Source organism: Bactrocera tryoni, unplaced genomic scaffold (genome assembly GCF_016617805.1).
Source record: "Bactrocera tryoni isolate S06 unplaced genomic scaffold, CSIRO_BtryS06_freeze2 scaffold_7, whole genome shotgun sequence".
In the NCBI taxonomy this organism is placed as follows: domain Eukaryota; kingdom Metazoa; phylum Arthropoda; class Insecta; order Diptera; family Tephritidae; genus Bactrocera; species Bactrocera tryoni.
The window spans coordinates 20,582,944-20,598,423 of NW_024396366.1; the positions used below are offsets into that span (position 1 = coordinate 20,582,944).

The following is a 15,480-nucleotide window of genomic DNA, read 5'->3' on the forward strand; positions in this document are numbered from 1 at the left end:
TGGTAAAATTTGGTTTTTACGCGCTTATAAATGGCTAATTCGTTTTTATTATTGCATACCCCAGGCTTAATGTAGCCCGAGGTTGCTCCTGAATCGACTAGACCTTTTAAGTTTTTATTTAATTTGACATCATGAAGTTTGAGATATTATTTATATCATATTATTAATTCTTTGACTTTTCTCTTGCGGGCGAAAGCTATGATTACTTTCTCTATGCCGCTTTATACCATGTGCTTCCTGATTTTGACCCCTATTAACCTGAATGTTTGCATTCGTTTGTATAGGTTTTATATTTTTATTAAAATTGCTATTGCCTTGTTGTCCCCTCACATTAAAATCTCTATTATAAAGTCTGGATACAGATGGATCTATATCCATAGGAGTTGGTTTTTGGAAAATTATAATGTATGTTGCTATTTGGAGAGTTGTTCCTTTGAGAAAATCTTAAATTATTGTTCGTATAGATTGGCTTTGACTTGTTTCTTTCATACATGAAATTTTGTGCACACCGGACCCTTTGGTTATTATATATCTAGTTCCTGAGCTTTTTCTAAAGCAGCATCTAGTGGGTTTAGAGAAAATATTATGTCTCTTAGTGGGGTATTTAGTCCTGTTATAAAAATTCGTAAGGCATGTTCCCTATTCTTTGTGTTTAATTCTTTTGTTAGGTTTGCGTTATTTCCGTGTGTCAAGATTGTTTTATTTAATAATAGGAATAATTTTTTGTTGACGAGGTTGTAATATTCTACAACCGACATTGCACTCTGCCTTAAGATGCTCAGTTCCTGTTCGATTATGTGTATAGGACGTTTGTCCGCATATGCAAAGTCTAAACGAGATAGAATTGCATCGACATTGAGTACTGTTCCATGGGTTGTTAATGCATCGTTTGCATTATGCGTTATTTTATTTCGAAGTATTACAGCAAAATATTTTCTACTGCCCTTCACGTGTAGGCTCATAGCATTAAGCGCTGCCTCTCATTTATATGTTATTCATCCTACCAGTAAATTCAGGTACGGATTTAACTACGTCTAACGATTCTTGACATGCTATATTATCGTCTATTGTTTGTGTTAAAAAATCGGTTGCTCTATTAGTATTCACTACTATTTCTGAGCGTAATTGCTTTACTTCAGAGATGGGCAAATGAAATGTATGGATGCATTGGTAACCGTGAGCGTAAAGTGGCTACCATGGGACAAAGAACATTTGCAGTCAGTTGATTAATGTGGTGAACACATAGAGCGCGACAAACTGCAAACTACATCTGTCAAATATTAAAATACACACGTTCTTAAGGGCAGTGTTATTTTGACAGCTGCACGACTACACGACTGCAGGCCGACAGTTGTCGTTCTCGCTAACTTCAATATCCTCCTATTTTTGCCAACGACAGTAGGACGACAGTAGAGTTGACAGTAGAATGGAAGATAGAAAGAGGAGGTAGAGTGGTGATGCCACTAATATGCAAAATGTATAATTATTCACAGCTCTAACAAACTTTACGTTATTTTTCAAATATAAGCATAAAATAGCTATATTATAGCTCTATTATATCAATTGTAACAACAATTGATAATTTAAAGCAGAAATAATTACCTATTTACTTATTTTTTGCATAAAAAATTTCATTTTGAACAAAATATTAAAATTTCATTGAAGTGAAAGGAATTAGTATGGCCACAACGAAATTGTGTACATACAAAATGGACAACTGCGTTGTTTTGTGTACATGCCGCCCATTTTGTTGTTGTTGCTTCTCAAAATGTACATGTAGTAAGATGAACAACCACGTTTTCAGTTCACTGTCGTGCTGCTGCAGTCTGTCGCGCTCTATGTGTTCACCACTTAACAAACAACAGCGAAGCAACATCGTGCGCCGCTTGATTGTTTTATGATACTATTTATGCGCGTACCTACTTATATATGTTTGTTTAAAATGAATGACGAATATTGCTTTATGATTTCCGATGCCTTTGGTAATATGCAATGTCTATTGTATAATATGTGTGTAAAGGGGACCCGAGCATATAATTTTAGGAGGCACTATAATACCTTCCATAAATACTTTGAGAAATATGAGGGTATAGAGAGAGATAATATGTTTTTTGAAAAAAAAAATACCCTTTTGCAGAAGTATAAGGATTGGGTTTTCCAAGTTGAAAACGATGTTCAAAAAAATTATACAGGTACGGAAACCACACTAAAAAAAGATATCTCGAGCATAATTAGTTCAAGCATTGCTATGCATGGAAGACCTTTTTCAGACGGTACTTTTATGAAAGAAGTGGTTGTAAAAGTTTTACAAATACTCAGCAGCCCATTAGCGGCTTTTTTGAAAAAGTTCCTCTATCACGTAGAACTATAACACGAAATGTGGACGGAAAAGGGACGTTTGTTGAAAAAGCTATTAAAAAAAGAATTGATGACTGCCAATTTTTCTCCATATGCTTGCATGAAAGCACTGATATAAATGACATATGTGAAATGGTTGGTAAACTGGAAGGCTTCGTTGGGCAGTTGGAAAAGCATAATATTAAGGTTTATTCTTTTCATTGCATAATACACCAGCTGTCTCTTGCCTCCAAATTCCTGAGCGCGATTCCATATATGAAAACTGCAGAGAAAATAATTAACAAAATAAGAGGAGGTCATATTTCACTTACGCACCGGAAATTTAAGGAGTTCTTAAAAACTTCAAATAGTGAATACAGTGACCTAAGGATGTTCACCGATGTACGGTGGTTAAGCCGGGGTGATTGCCTGAAGAGATTATTGAAGTTATACTTCTTATACGAGTTCGGAAAAGGTTGCGATAGATTCAGGTTGCGCAACCTTGCTCAATATGAATCTAACGCAACCTTGTCTGCGAAGATGTTCGAGCAGCAAGCGAAGCGGTGACAATCGGCGATCGTTTGTTCGTTTCTTTCGGCACAGCTCGGCTTTTCTACCAAAAACACAACGTTGCCATGCTTATGCTGTTGTTGTTTTTGTAGAACAATGTTTCAATTTTTGGTTGGTGACATATTCACATGTGTGCGCATATGTATGTTTGTATGCTTGTGCATTATTGAAGTTATGCTTCTTTTTCTTTCGTTTGTCTTTCATTTCTGCGAATTCTCAACTATTTTGCGTATCTTTTGGTTGAAATACTCTGCGTTGGCCGTTGAAAAATTAAGGCTATACTTTACATGATCATTTCTGTAGTTAGTCTTCATTAACATTGTTTGGAAATCGACCCGCGATGACGAGGTATATCGTTTTATCTGACAGCGTGAGGTTTAAGAAGTTCATTTCTAATTTTGTCTGCTGGCATATTTGAAATGATGTTTCTTCGAAAATCGTTCGCTTATAACGGATAAAACGAGTTCTGAGTGGTGATTTTAATGAATAAATTCCTTTTGGTTGAAATGCTCTGAGTTGGCCATTGAAAAGTTAAGACTATACTTCTAAGGATCATTCATTCCTTTCATTTCTTCAAAGAAATTAATGACCTTTAGAAATATGCATATTTGCATTATTTCGTTGTCATTTCCATATTCGTAGCAATAGAATTTCTATGGCATAAGTAAAGTAATGGCCGCCGATTGTCAGCCCTTGCCGCTGTAGCAGCTTCGCCTACAACCATGCGTAAATATGCATGTATGTATACGTATGATCGTGAATACATATCGACGCAGATTTTTGCGAGAAGCACCAGAAAGTTGTGCAATTTCTGATTTTTGGCTTTTACCATCGTCGCGAAAAGACGACTTGTTGGCAAAGGCATGCTCGGGGAGATGTTACGGCCTCTGTTTTTATGAATGAAGCGAGATCGCTTGCAGAATTTGAGCTTGCGTTCATGAATGAAATCGTTTTTGTTGTAAAATGTACTACACTTGTTCTTCGCCAATTTGGCTGCCATATTGACTTGTGAAGATCAATTTTTTGTTGGTGACATATTCATATGTGTACGCATATGTATGTTTGTATGCTTGTGCATTATTTGTTTGGCAATGTATGCAAATATATGTACATATAAGACTTATATATATTATATTACTAGCTGACCCGGCGAACTTCGCACCGCCTAATTATTGGAGGCATATTTAGTAAGTCACAAACACACGACACAATACTTTTTTAATTTTATTGAAATTTGCTGCTTTTAGATTTTTAGGAATATTAAAGAATTATAGTATAGATGCACAGCAAAGAGACGTTAACATTTCAAGTGACATTTTACCATAGACAATTTTTTTTGAGCGAATACTGACAAATATTTACACTATAACTATCAAACTACATCTGTCGTTTTTTTTTTTGACGATGGCCATGGTTAGGAAAAGAAGAAGAACTACATCTGTCATCGAGAAAATAAAGAATTCAAACAACTATAATATAGTTATAGTGAAGCTATATTTCCCTCAACTCCTTAAAATGCATTGTCCGTTTTGTAAAAAGTGGATGGATTGTATTAAATTATTATTAAGATGCGACGAATGCTACAACATAATCGCTGTTACCTTCAGATTTTGTACCAAATTGTGGTAAGAATGTAGAACGAATAATACGCGTGAACAGGGCAAAAGTACAAAAAAATATATTAAAGCAAAAGCTGCTATCTAAACCAAAACACGTTTCTACAATGCCATCTTCATCATCTGAGGAGACATTCTGTGAATTAAATTTATCGGCCGAGACATACAGGACATTCAAGTTATTGAAGACAGCCAAAAAGCCCAACATCAAGAATGTTCTGGTAGATATTGATGTTATTGAAGGCAGCCAGCAGCTCAACATTGATAATGTTCTGATCGAATCAGATTTGTCCGAGTCGCCTAGTACTTCCACCATATTATCATGTCCTGGCAGGCCAAGTGGTTCCCAAGTAGATGGAGCCAAGTTGATGGAAATAAAAAGAGTTACTAATACACGTTGACATTAAGGATCCAAATGCACATATTATATACATATTAAGTCATTTATTTATATTTATACACTTCATATACAAAAATTTAAAATTTTCTTGGATGTGCTCGTTTCTGGACTGTGAACATCGTCCAACATGATAAACAAATCTTTGCTTAAATTAAATACAACACAGTTATGATCATATACAGTTAATTAATATAGTGCTTTCTGGTAGACAATATTTTTAGTTTTTTTTTGCGGTGCGTAAATAAATAAGGATGTTGGTTTTCCGACACGCGAACACGCAACGTATAATTGTCCATGTGCGAAACATGGAAACTCTAAGTTTATTCCGCAAACTTGCAACGATTGGCCTTGCGATTTATGTATGGTCATCGCAAACGCCAGACGCACGGGAAATTGCAACCTCTTAAAATCAAATGACATTAAGACATCCTCTCCTTTGTATTTTCCTTTGATTATTTTAGCTTCGATGATGTTATTCATGAGTTTCTTCACAACCAATCTCGTTCCATTGCAAAGTCGAGGTTGATTAATATTACGCAGCATGATGACAACTGACCCTACTTTTAATTTCAAATTATAAGGTGGTAGTCCAGGCAAGTCCAATGAATTTAAAAATTCTGTAGGATAGTTGACTACGTAATCCTGGCTTGTGGCCGTGTCAACTGATTTGTACGTAAACAACTCTCCTGGAAGGAAATTCTGAATGGTAGCATTGAGATCATCGACATCTTTGTTTTTTGCTACCAATATTGCTCGTTCACTTAGCCAATCGTGGTTATTATATTGTTGTTTAATGTCCGGAAAAACACGCTGAATAAGCTCCTTTTTCGATTTTGTGAAGTGACAGAAATCTGTCGGAAAAGTCATTAATTCGGTCGAGCTGTCAACTGCGACCTTACCATTGCCAATATCCAGCAACTGCTTCGAAAACACAGTCGCAGTTTGATCTTGTTGCAAAAACACTCGCATGTTAGTAGTTAATTGTAGTGTCTTTACGTGCCGCCACAAATTTGATGATTTTAGACATGCGTTTATTTCGTCAGCAACAGTCGATCGAGGAATTACTGGAAGAGTCTGACGAAAATCACCTGACAACAGTATCATAGCTCCCCCAAAAATGTTTTGGTTATCACGTAAATCTTTTAACGTCCTATCCAGTGCCTTCAGCGTCCTCTTGTGGGCCATTGTGCATTCGTCCCAAATTATCAATTTGCATACTTGGAGAGTCTTCGCCATAGCGCTATTTTTGGCAATGTTGTAAACTGACGTTTCGTTGATATGCATGTTTAATGGTAATTTTAAGGCTGAATGTGCAGTTCGTCCGCCTTCTTATAAAGTTGCTGCTATTCCAGATGAAGCCAACGCTAGGGCTACCTCATTTTGCGATCGGATCTTTCCTAATAGCAATGAAATTAGGAACGATTTCCCCGTACCCCCAGGAGAATCAAGAAAGTAAATCCCCCCAGACCCACTGTTTACAGCTTGTGTTAAACGATCGTACGCAATCCTTTGTTCTTCGTTCAATTGCGGAACAGTTGTGCGAACTGCTTCGGTCATAGCTTGAGTATCATACTGGAGTTCTCTTTGCAACTCATGGTTTAATGCATCTTGCATAGCACGATTGGGTGCTGTCAGGCCCAAACACGACAATACTTTATTTGCCATCAACAAACACATATCTTCTATTATGATCAATGTGTCATTGTAAATCTCTGCATGTAATTTCCAATGTAGGATTCAAAGTTTCACAACGCACGCGATGCAACACATCCTCAGACATGTCATCCCTATATTTCATCCACAAATCATTCGGATTTGAGGGGAAACATGTCGATATTATAATCGCAAACAGTGTGCGAATTTGATGCGGCGATGAAGATATCACGGAATTCTTGAGCGTATTATCCCAATGCGAATCGTTTTCAAGCAACCGTAATAATTGACACGCCTCACGGTAAGTCGCACACAGATGCCCATCAACTGCTCGCAATTGTTGAAAAGATGTCGGACCAGGAACATTCATCGATAACAATCTAAGATAATAACATTCATCGTTATTAGGATGTACTGTATACATACGGCCTATAGCATCTGTGGCAAATACATTTTCATATCCTTCAAGTGGTGTTCCTTGTTTACGACGCTGAAAAGACTTTGATGATGCGTTCCATGTGTAGTAGCGCGGCATATCAGCATACAGCAAAGTGCGAGCGAATTGATCAGTTGGACAAATTGAGAAGAAACCTGTCAATGTGGTCACAGGTGGACGTGCCGCTCTATCCATAGCGTTGTTTGGGTTGAAATACACTCGTTGTGCATTTTCTAAATGAACTGCCAAATGCAATACAGTGGGATGTCTTTCATGAATTGCAAACGAAAATATGCGCCAATAGCCTCATTGCTGCTTACATAGCGACCCATCTGATAGTGAGACACTTCATCATATCTGTTTGTTACCGCGAACATGGCCATGTCGCTACCTTTGTTAACATATTTACATATGTACTTTATGGATTTCACAGAGTTACAAAATTCCACGGTGATGTGAGCTTCAAAAGTTTTGGACAATATGGGCGAGAACGGCACAATCCAACGATTGTCCACATGAAAATCTTGTCCTTTTATCTTGACATCTACAGATCGTCCACAGTCCTCAACTGATCGCCGACGATACAATGGGTAACCATCGATTCCCGAGATGGTTTCAGCAAGCAAGTTTCTCGGGTACCGTTTGGAGCACTTGCCGTCGATCATACAGGGTGAGCTGTTGTTGAAAACTCCGCAAGGTCCATGTATCATGTGTTTAGTTACTATCGTATGCAATTTTGGGTCAACCGTTTCATCAGGAATTTCGGCTGAAATAATGGAATCAATTTCTTCTAGCCTTATTTTGTCAACCAACCAGACTAATATATGAGCATGTGGCAAACCACACTTTTGCCACTCAACAGAGTACATCCAACAACGTACTTGGCCATACACACGATGCTCTGTAATGAAATTCATTAAAGATGTTAATTTTTGCTTGTAAACTCTGGCTGTGATGTCATGCCTATCAAGTGGTGTTTGGTTGTGTAGCAGTTCTTTTTTTATTTCAATCCATTGTGGGTTACAGGTGAATGTAATAAATAGGTCTGGACGGTCATACTTTCGGACATAAGACATCGCATCTTGAGCGTACGCGTGGCGTGGCGCGGGCTTCCGATGTAAGTGGCCGGTAAAATTGTCATTCTTCCTACATTATTTACATTGCCGTCAGCATTGATTGCATCGCGAAGATGAATGTACTCTTCAGATCGAAGCTGCTGTTGGTTAAGACGGATGTATGTCAATCTTTCAGTCTCAATTTTGACGTACATGTCCACTGCATACTGATGAAAGAGCCGTTGACACTTCAAAATGTGATTTACTTCACCTTCACGGATCATGAGTCTGTATGCATAATAATTCATGGCACTGACTTTTTTGTGTGTATCAGCACCTGGAAGTACATATGATAAAAAAATACATGTATATATTGAACATATAAAATATTTTATTTTGTATAATCTAATTACCTGTTGTTGGATTAACCATTTTGATATTAAAATGGTACCCATCTTCTCCCTGCCAGAAAATTAATGGGTATTGTAAAGCATCATAAGCTCTATGCGTTTCATATACACGTTTCAATTCATTGTTCCGGCGATGAAGTACAATATCTCTTGATTGCAAATTCTCTCCAACAACGATAATAGCCACTTCATCTATTGTCGGTGAATTAAACCTCCTTGCATGCTCTCCAGCAGGTGTTTTGTCGGCTCTTATTACAATATTATGGCTGTCTGATGGCATCCGATCCAGTGCCATTTTGAACATCTTCACTAATTCATTATTCTCGTGAAGAAATGTTTGCAGTTGTTGGACAATGATTCGCTTGACGGTTGGATTATGACCACAACGTGTATCAACTTCCACATCTTGATTGCCCATAAAATAAATTTGCAAAAATTTATGACCTGCATCTGGCACTGGCAGCATTGCCCCAGTAGGTGATGAATTTGTCCTTGTATCTGTAATTGTTTAAGAACTGGTTAAATTAATTGTGATACAAATACAAATTAGAATTTCACTAAAATAATTATGGTATACTACCTTGAAAGTAGGCATGAACCCGTCTTGTACTATATGCGTTGCACCAAACGATGTCATTTGGAATTATATTTTTGGATGTTAGCCAAGAAGTGTTTAGACTCACTTTCCATCCCATTAACTAATGAGTGTAACGGTTCAGGTGGTGGAACCAATTGAGGCAATTGTACATTGCCACCAGCACAAACATAATCCTGCAGGTTCACTACTGTACTTTAATGCTTTACAATGTTGACAAATGATTGACATTTCTCCAATCGTCACAGATTTGTCGGCACTATAATCAAATTCCGGATCGTAGGAAAATGCTCCTCGTTCGAGGTTTACAGGAGCATTGGGTCTGCGGAATCGATTAAATTCGTTATCCCGTGCTCGCTGCTGTTGTGATCGATGTGCACGAACTCGTTCCATTCTCCCCCTATCCACTTGATAGTTATTTACTCTTGAACGTAATTCCCCCATACTTGTACGACTGTTATCATTATCAGCATCTCGCTGGTCATTAGTGCGGTTGGAGCGTAAAGTAGCTCGTTGTACATTTACACGACTTCGACGACCTATGTCAGGTCGTTTTCTTTTCCTCGGCATTGTAAGCAGCGAGAGGAAAATCACTTTTAGCAGTATTTCTATATTTCTCCAATTAAATGTTTCTTTTTTTTAACATGAGATGACAAAACCATGGATGTTAAAGTAGGAGCGCAGCAAAAAGTCTCTAAATTTATGGACAAAACAATGGAACGTTCGGATACACGTGCTTTTTACATGAGATGACAAAACAATGGAACGTTCGGATACACTTATTACTTTCTTATTTCTCCAATTAAATGTTTCTTTTTTTTAACATGAGATGACAAAACCAAGGATGTTAAAGTAGGAGCGCAGCAAAAAGTCTCTAAATTTATGGACAAAACAATGGAACGTTCGGATACACTTATTACAGGGCATCTCGACAGGATAGAATTTATAGAATACTAACTGTTATTGCCATTGCCAAATCTGTATGTGGGCATTTGCTATCATGATATAATCATTTGCGCAAAAGCGTAGGGTAGGTAGATTCGAGATGATGTAGCGTATGCTTTGAGCTCTTGAAAAATTTATTTTATCATTTGCGAAATGCTGTCGGGTAGGTAGCTGATGTAGGGCACGTTTTGAGCTCTTGAACTCCTTAAATCTTTTGTGTGGAACATAAAAAAAGGATAAATATCCTTTTGTTTACAAATGTATTTCTGGGAAAAATAAGAATTTATATTTTTGGAGTACTATATAATAATTGTGGCATAACTTTTATATACCAATTAAAATAATAAATTTAAAATGAGAAATGATATTTTGATTTACGTTTGTATAAGTTTATTAAGTTTAAGACTTCCCAACCCAATTTGCATAATATTTCTATAAATTATTATAATAAAAGTATTTTTGAGAGTTGGTAACACTGTAAGGTTGGCACCATCAAACATGTCAACACAGTAATTATATTTATAAATTTTGAAATTTGAAATTGAAATTTAAATACACGATGTTATGAGCAAAGTTGATATTATGTTGTCGATTCAAAAGTCTTGTTTTAATGCGTTCTTCAATTCGAGTGGAACTGAGAGTACAAATACCGTCAAATGTTTGACAGCAAGTAAGTGTTCAACTTTTATATGGGAAAATGGAATTGTCGTTTTACTCTATCTTACTCGTAATTTTTCCTTATTTGCTCACCGTTTAGACCTACCCTGGACTACAACAAACATTTTAAAACCAAAGTCAGCTCAATCGGCCCAGCAGTTCTCGAGTTTTAATCAGACTAACGAACAACAATTCATTTTTATGTATATAGATATTATAAGTATATGTGACCTGGTCTACGGAAAGGGGGCTTAGGTATCAAAAAATCAACTGGCGAAATGAAACTGACGAAACGAGTTGTTTATTTTTAACAGCTGTTTCCCAGAAAACTAGTTTTCGAACGTTAGCTCCCAAAACGTAGACCAGGTCACATATATGAATGTATGAACATGCAAGTCAATGCGCGCACATGTAAAAAGTATATTGATAAGTGATGAAAATATGATTTCAATTTCTGAACGCGCACCGATAACTGCTGGGCCTTCAACGCGTGTTGATGGATTACAAAAGAGAGATGATTACGCTGCATATTCTCTTCCGCAACGAAGAGACAGAACTACTTTTCTAGTCAAAGTTCCTTCATTTATATTTTGCTTTATTCTTCATTTTATGTGCATATTCTAATATATAAAATTCTCGTGTCACGGTGTAAGTTTTTGAACTCCTCTGAAACCGCTCGACCGATTTTCGTGAATCTTAGCGTGCATATCGGCTAGGGTGGAGAATCGGACAACATCTATTTTTCATCCTCCTAAATGTTAAGGGAAATTGGAAAATTGCCAAAAAGTAACATTTATCCATACAAATTTTTTTTTAAATTTTTGTTTGTTTTGTTTTTCAATATTTTTATTTGTCAAATATTTGAATCATTCAATTTCGGTCGCATGCTTTTTTTATTCCGGCTATTCAAAAAAAACTTATTGAAAATTATTCAGTGAAAACGTTATGTTTCACATAAAGTGATCAATTACAGATTGAAATTTCTTACGAAGCCACGAAGAGGTCGCGCTGATATCGGTCGGCGTTCCTTTTGTCATCAACGTATGGCAGCCCAAGACACATGAACGCCTATTCCCAGGATGCGATGACATACATGTGGTATTATGGAACGCGGTCAATCAGCAAGCGATCGTCAAGATGTCACAGCACGACTTTTCAAACAACAGCAGCGATGTTTGATGGACTTTATCTTGAAGCAACATATGGTACATACATATATATGGTGCTGTTAGATGCTGGATGTATTCTGTTGAGTAGTAAAAAAACGTTAGCCGCACGCACACATTCTTCTTTGGATGGTGGATGGTAGTTACACCAGTTCAAACTGATGAACTCATTTCTGCGGAAATTCCTGATGCAGAGAAAGATACAGTATTATACCAAATGGTGAAAACCAATATGGTTCATGGACCTTGCAGACACCACAATCCCACTTCGGGTTGTATGTCTGACAATAAATGCACGAAACACTATCCAAGTGCTTTTCTTTCGGAAACTCAAACTTGAAATGATTGATATCCACTGTATAGGCGTCGCTCACCAGACGACAACGACAGAACATTCAGCATTCAATTTAGAAGAATGAATATTGAACTTGACAACACATGGATCGTATCATATTCGCCGTTATTGTGTAATTCCCATTCAAAACTCATATCAATGTTGAGTATTGCAGTTTAGTGTAATCGATAAAATACGTTTGTAATTACGTCACCAAAGGAAGCAACATGGCGGTTATTGGTCTTGAACGTGAACTGATACGTGAACTGCAAGAAAGCGCTTTGTAGGATATTTACTTTTGCAATTCAGGAACGTTTTCCGACTGTTGTGCGTCTCGCAGTTAATTTGGAGAGTGTATTTCAACCCAAAGAATACAGTACAGCCAGTGGAAACACCGCCAGCAACAAAATTAACATTAACGCGTTTTTCTCAACTTTCTTCAGTGATCCGTTTGCGAGAAAATTGCTCTATTCGGAAATACCTTGACATTACACCTGGAATGCATCGTCAATGAAATAGTTGCGCCGAAAGCAATTCCAACCAGTAGATTAACATCCAGGTGTGTTATCAACTAATGCATTAGGACAAATTTACACAATCCACCCGATAAACGACGATTGTTTCTACCTTCGCGTACTGTGAATGGTACGGTGTGTGGAAATTTTGGAGAAGTAAGCCAGCAACTACAATTGCTGGAATATGTTAATCACTGGAATGAAAATAAAGTACACACACTTCTCGCTATAAACATTTAGACAAATCGGCCTTCAAATCCGCGTCTAAAAATTGGAAATGGATCAATTCCGGTGGTTCGATACCAATTCCATCTGTCGTTTATCAATTCATGAAAGATGAACTCATCACGAATGTTCGGACATTGGCCAAATTATTGTAACTATGATTCCTTAAGTGCACGCGCAATGTTAGCTGCCAAAAATACCGATGTTGTTCACTTAATTCAAAGTGAAATTCCGGGAGACTTGCGCTCATACAAATAGATCGATCGTCTTAACAATGATGAATTATCCAGTGGAATTTCTAAACTCTTTGGAGAGGCTTGGTATGCCACCGCATCATTTGCGTCTCAAAGTTGGATCTGTCGTTATTATGTTCCGCAATCTGCGCTATCAAATACAAGGGGGCAGAATGCTTGATTCTACGAATTCCTTTGAGTTCTAACGATTTGCCATTTCAGTTCCAACGCATTCAATTTCCAGTGAAAATTGTATTTGAGATGAGAATCAATAGGAAACAAGGATAGTCGCTAGAAGTGTGTGGCATAAATTTGGAAATGCTATGTTTTTCACAAGGCCGGACATATGTACGTGGCGTGCTCACGAGTTGGAAAACCATCTTCTCTATAAATTTACGCACCGAAACAGAAACAAAAAAATATTATTTATCAAGCTTCGTTACATTGAAAAAATTTGGAAAAATCGAAAATAAATGATTTTCAACACAACATAAATTCAACTTTCTTTTCATTTCAAAACACATAATTTCAGGCAGGACAACGGCTGCCGGGTCAGCTAGTAAATTTAAAAAATGTGAATTTAAGTTTTCTAGTTTTCTTTCATACAAAATGATATGCATTTCTTGGAATATCACTAAGAAGTATAACTTCATCCGCACACCTTTTTTAATTTGCCTTAAGAAATTAAGTGCTAAAGTTTTTAAAATTGGAGAGTTTACCTGGGGCAAATGAATTAATACAAGCTTTCGAAGATAGCCAATTTATTTTTAATTTGGCTTTTCTTTCTGATTTGTGTAACCGTTTGAATGAACTTAATTTGAAATTACAAGGAAAAGAAAAAATCTTGTCCCTTTTATTCAAAGAAGTCACTCATTTTCAAACTATTTTATTTTTATTGCTTTCTGAGATCAAAGACGGATATTAATCAAGTTTTCCACAAGCCTACTCCCTCAAGAACAGTACTGATGTCTTAAGTGTAAAACAAGCGCACACTCAGTTATTAGATACTCTGTTTTTTAACTTTGAGGACAGATTTGAGGACTTCCGAAAAATTCAACCTTTAATCGATATATTTGTAAACCCGTTTAAATGTCATGTAAACCAATAAGAATTAAAAATCCAGTCAGAATTTATAATTCTTAGAAGTGAAATGTCATTCAATGATAAAAAGGATATTACCGATTTCTGGAGGAACTTAGAAAGCTCATTTTATCCGCAGCGTAAAGAATTTTCCCTCAAGGTTTTATCATTTTTCCCCTCAACATTCTTTTGTGAACACATTTTTTCTGATATGAAATTCATCTGTTCCAAGCAAAGAAGCAGGTTAACTACTAGAAATTTATCGAATGCAATTTTAATAGGAAACTGTCACAAAAGTATAGAATTAATGTAGGCATTCAAAATAATTAAAATAAAAAAGAAATTTATATTTTTGGGGCGCCCAGAAACAATCCCGTTTTGACGAAAAGCTTTATGTAAGTGGATATATTTCAAAGCTAAGGTGTTTTTGGACGCCGAGGCAAGCCTTATTTTTAAGCATGATTTCTCGAGAACTTCACAATTTCAACTTTATCTTAAAATTTCCGCTAACTAGTTTGCTAGTAAAAGTAGCCAACTCCCAATTTACCCAACCAAAGGTATCTGAAATTATAACATTTTATTTATGTTATACATTTCAAATGGGGCAAAAATATACTAGGGCATAAAAAAACATCAACATACCGACTACATATGTTAGCTCGTTGCTGTCTGCAGCGCAACTGGCAGGAAAATCAATTCATTATTCCACAGTGCAAAACTGGTTTTTTCGCTCTCAATAGCGACTGAAATAAGAGCGGAGGAATACGTATGCTGAGAGTAACTGCTCATGTGAGTCAAAATTCCCATGTATGCTTTACTTCCTCACGTAAAGCTATATTGCTGTTAGCAATAAGGCGAGTTATTAGGTCTACGGTGAAAGCGTCACCGTTAGCCATTTTGTCTAATTTTCAGTTTCTGATTTTTTTTATAAGGTCGTTATTTTAACCACAACCGTAACAAATTTGAGATAATTTTTTGTGATCCCTTCCTTAAGAAAGGAGGCTCTTCTATTCTGGAGGGTCTGGAGTTCAGAATCGCAAAATTGAGCTTATATTATAAAATTTTTACTTTAATTTATTGGCTGCACAAGCCGTAATTTATGTATTACCGTCTTCTTGGTTAGTTATTTTTATTTTATCCCTTCTAGGAAGAGGTGCTTTTTTATTCTGGAGCGTCTGGAGTTCAGAATCGCTGAATTAAGCTTTATTATAAAGCGGAGGGTCCCCCTTGTGGTGGTGAATCGCGGTTTCAAT

At 36.7% G+C, this 15,480-nt stretch overlaps 1 protein-coding gene and 1 pseudogene across 4 annotated transcripts in view; both read left to right on the plus strand.

Annotated features, from left to right (window-relative positions):
* The window catches only part of LOC120781486 (sodium bicarbonate cotransporter 3), a 375,418-nt gene that overhangs the window by 75,779 nt on the left and 284,159 nt on the right, over positions 1–15,480 (plus strand). The gene's annotated exons all lie outside the window — the stretch shown is intronic.
* Positions 3,180–3,382, plus strand: LOC120781870 (annotated as a pseudogene).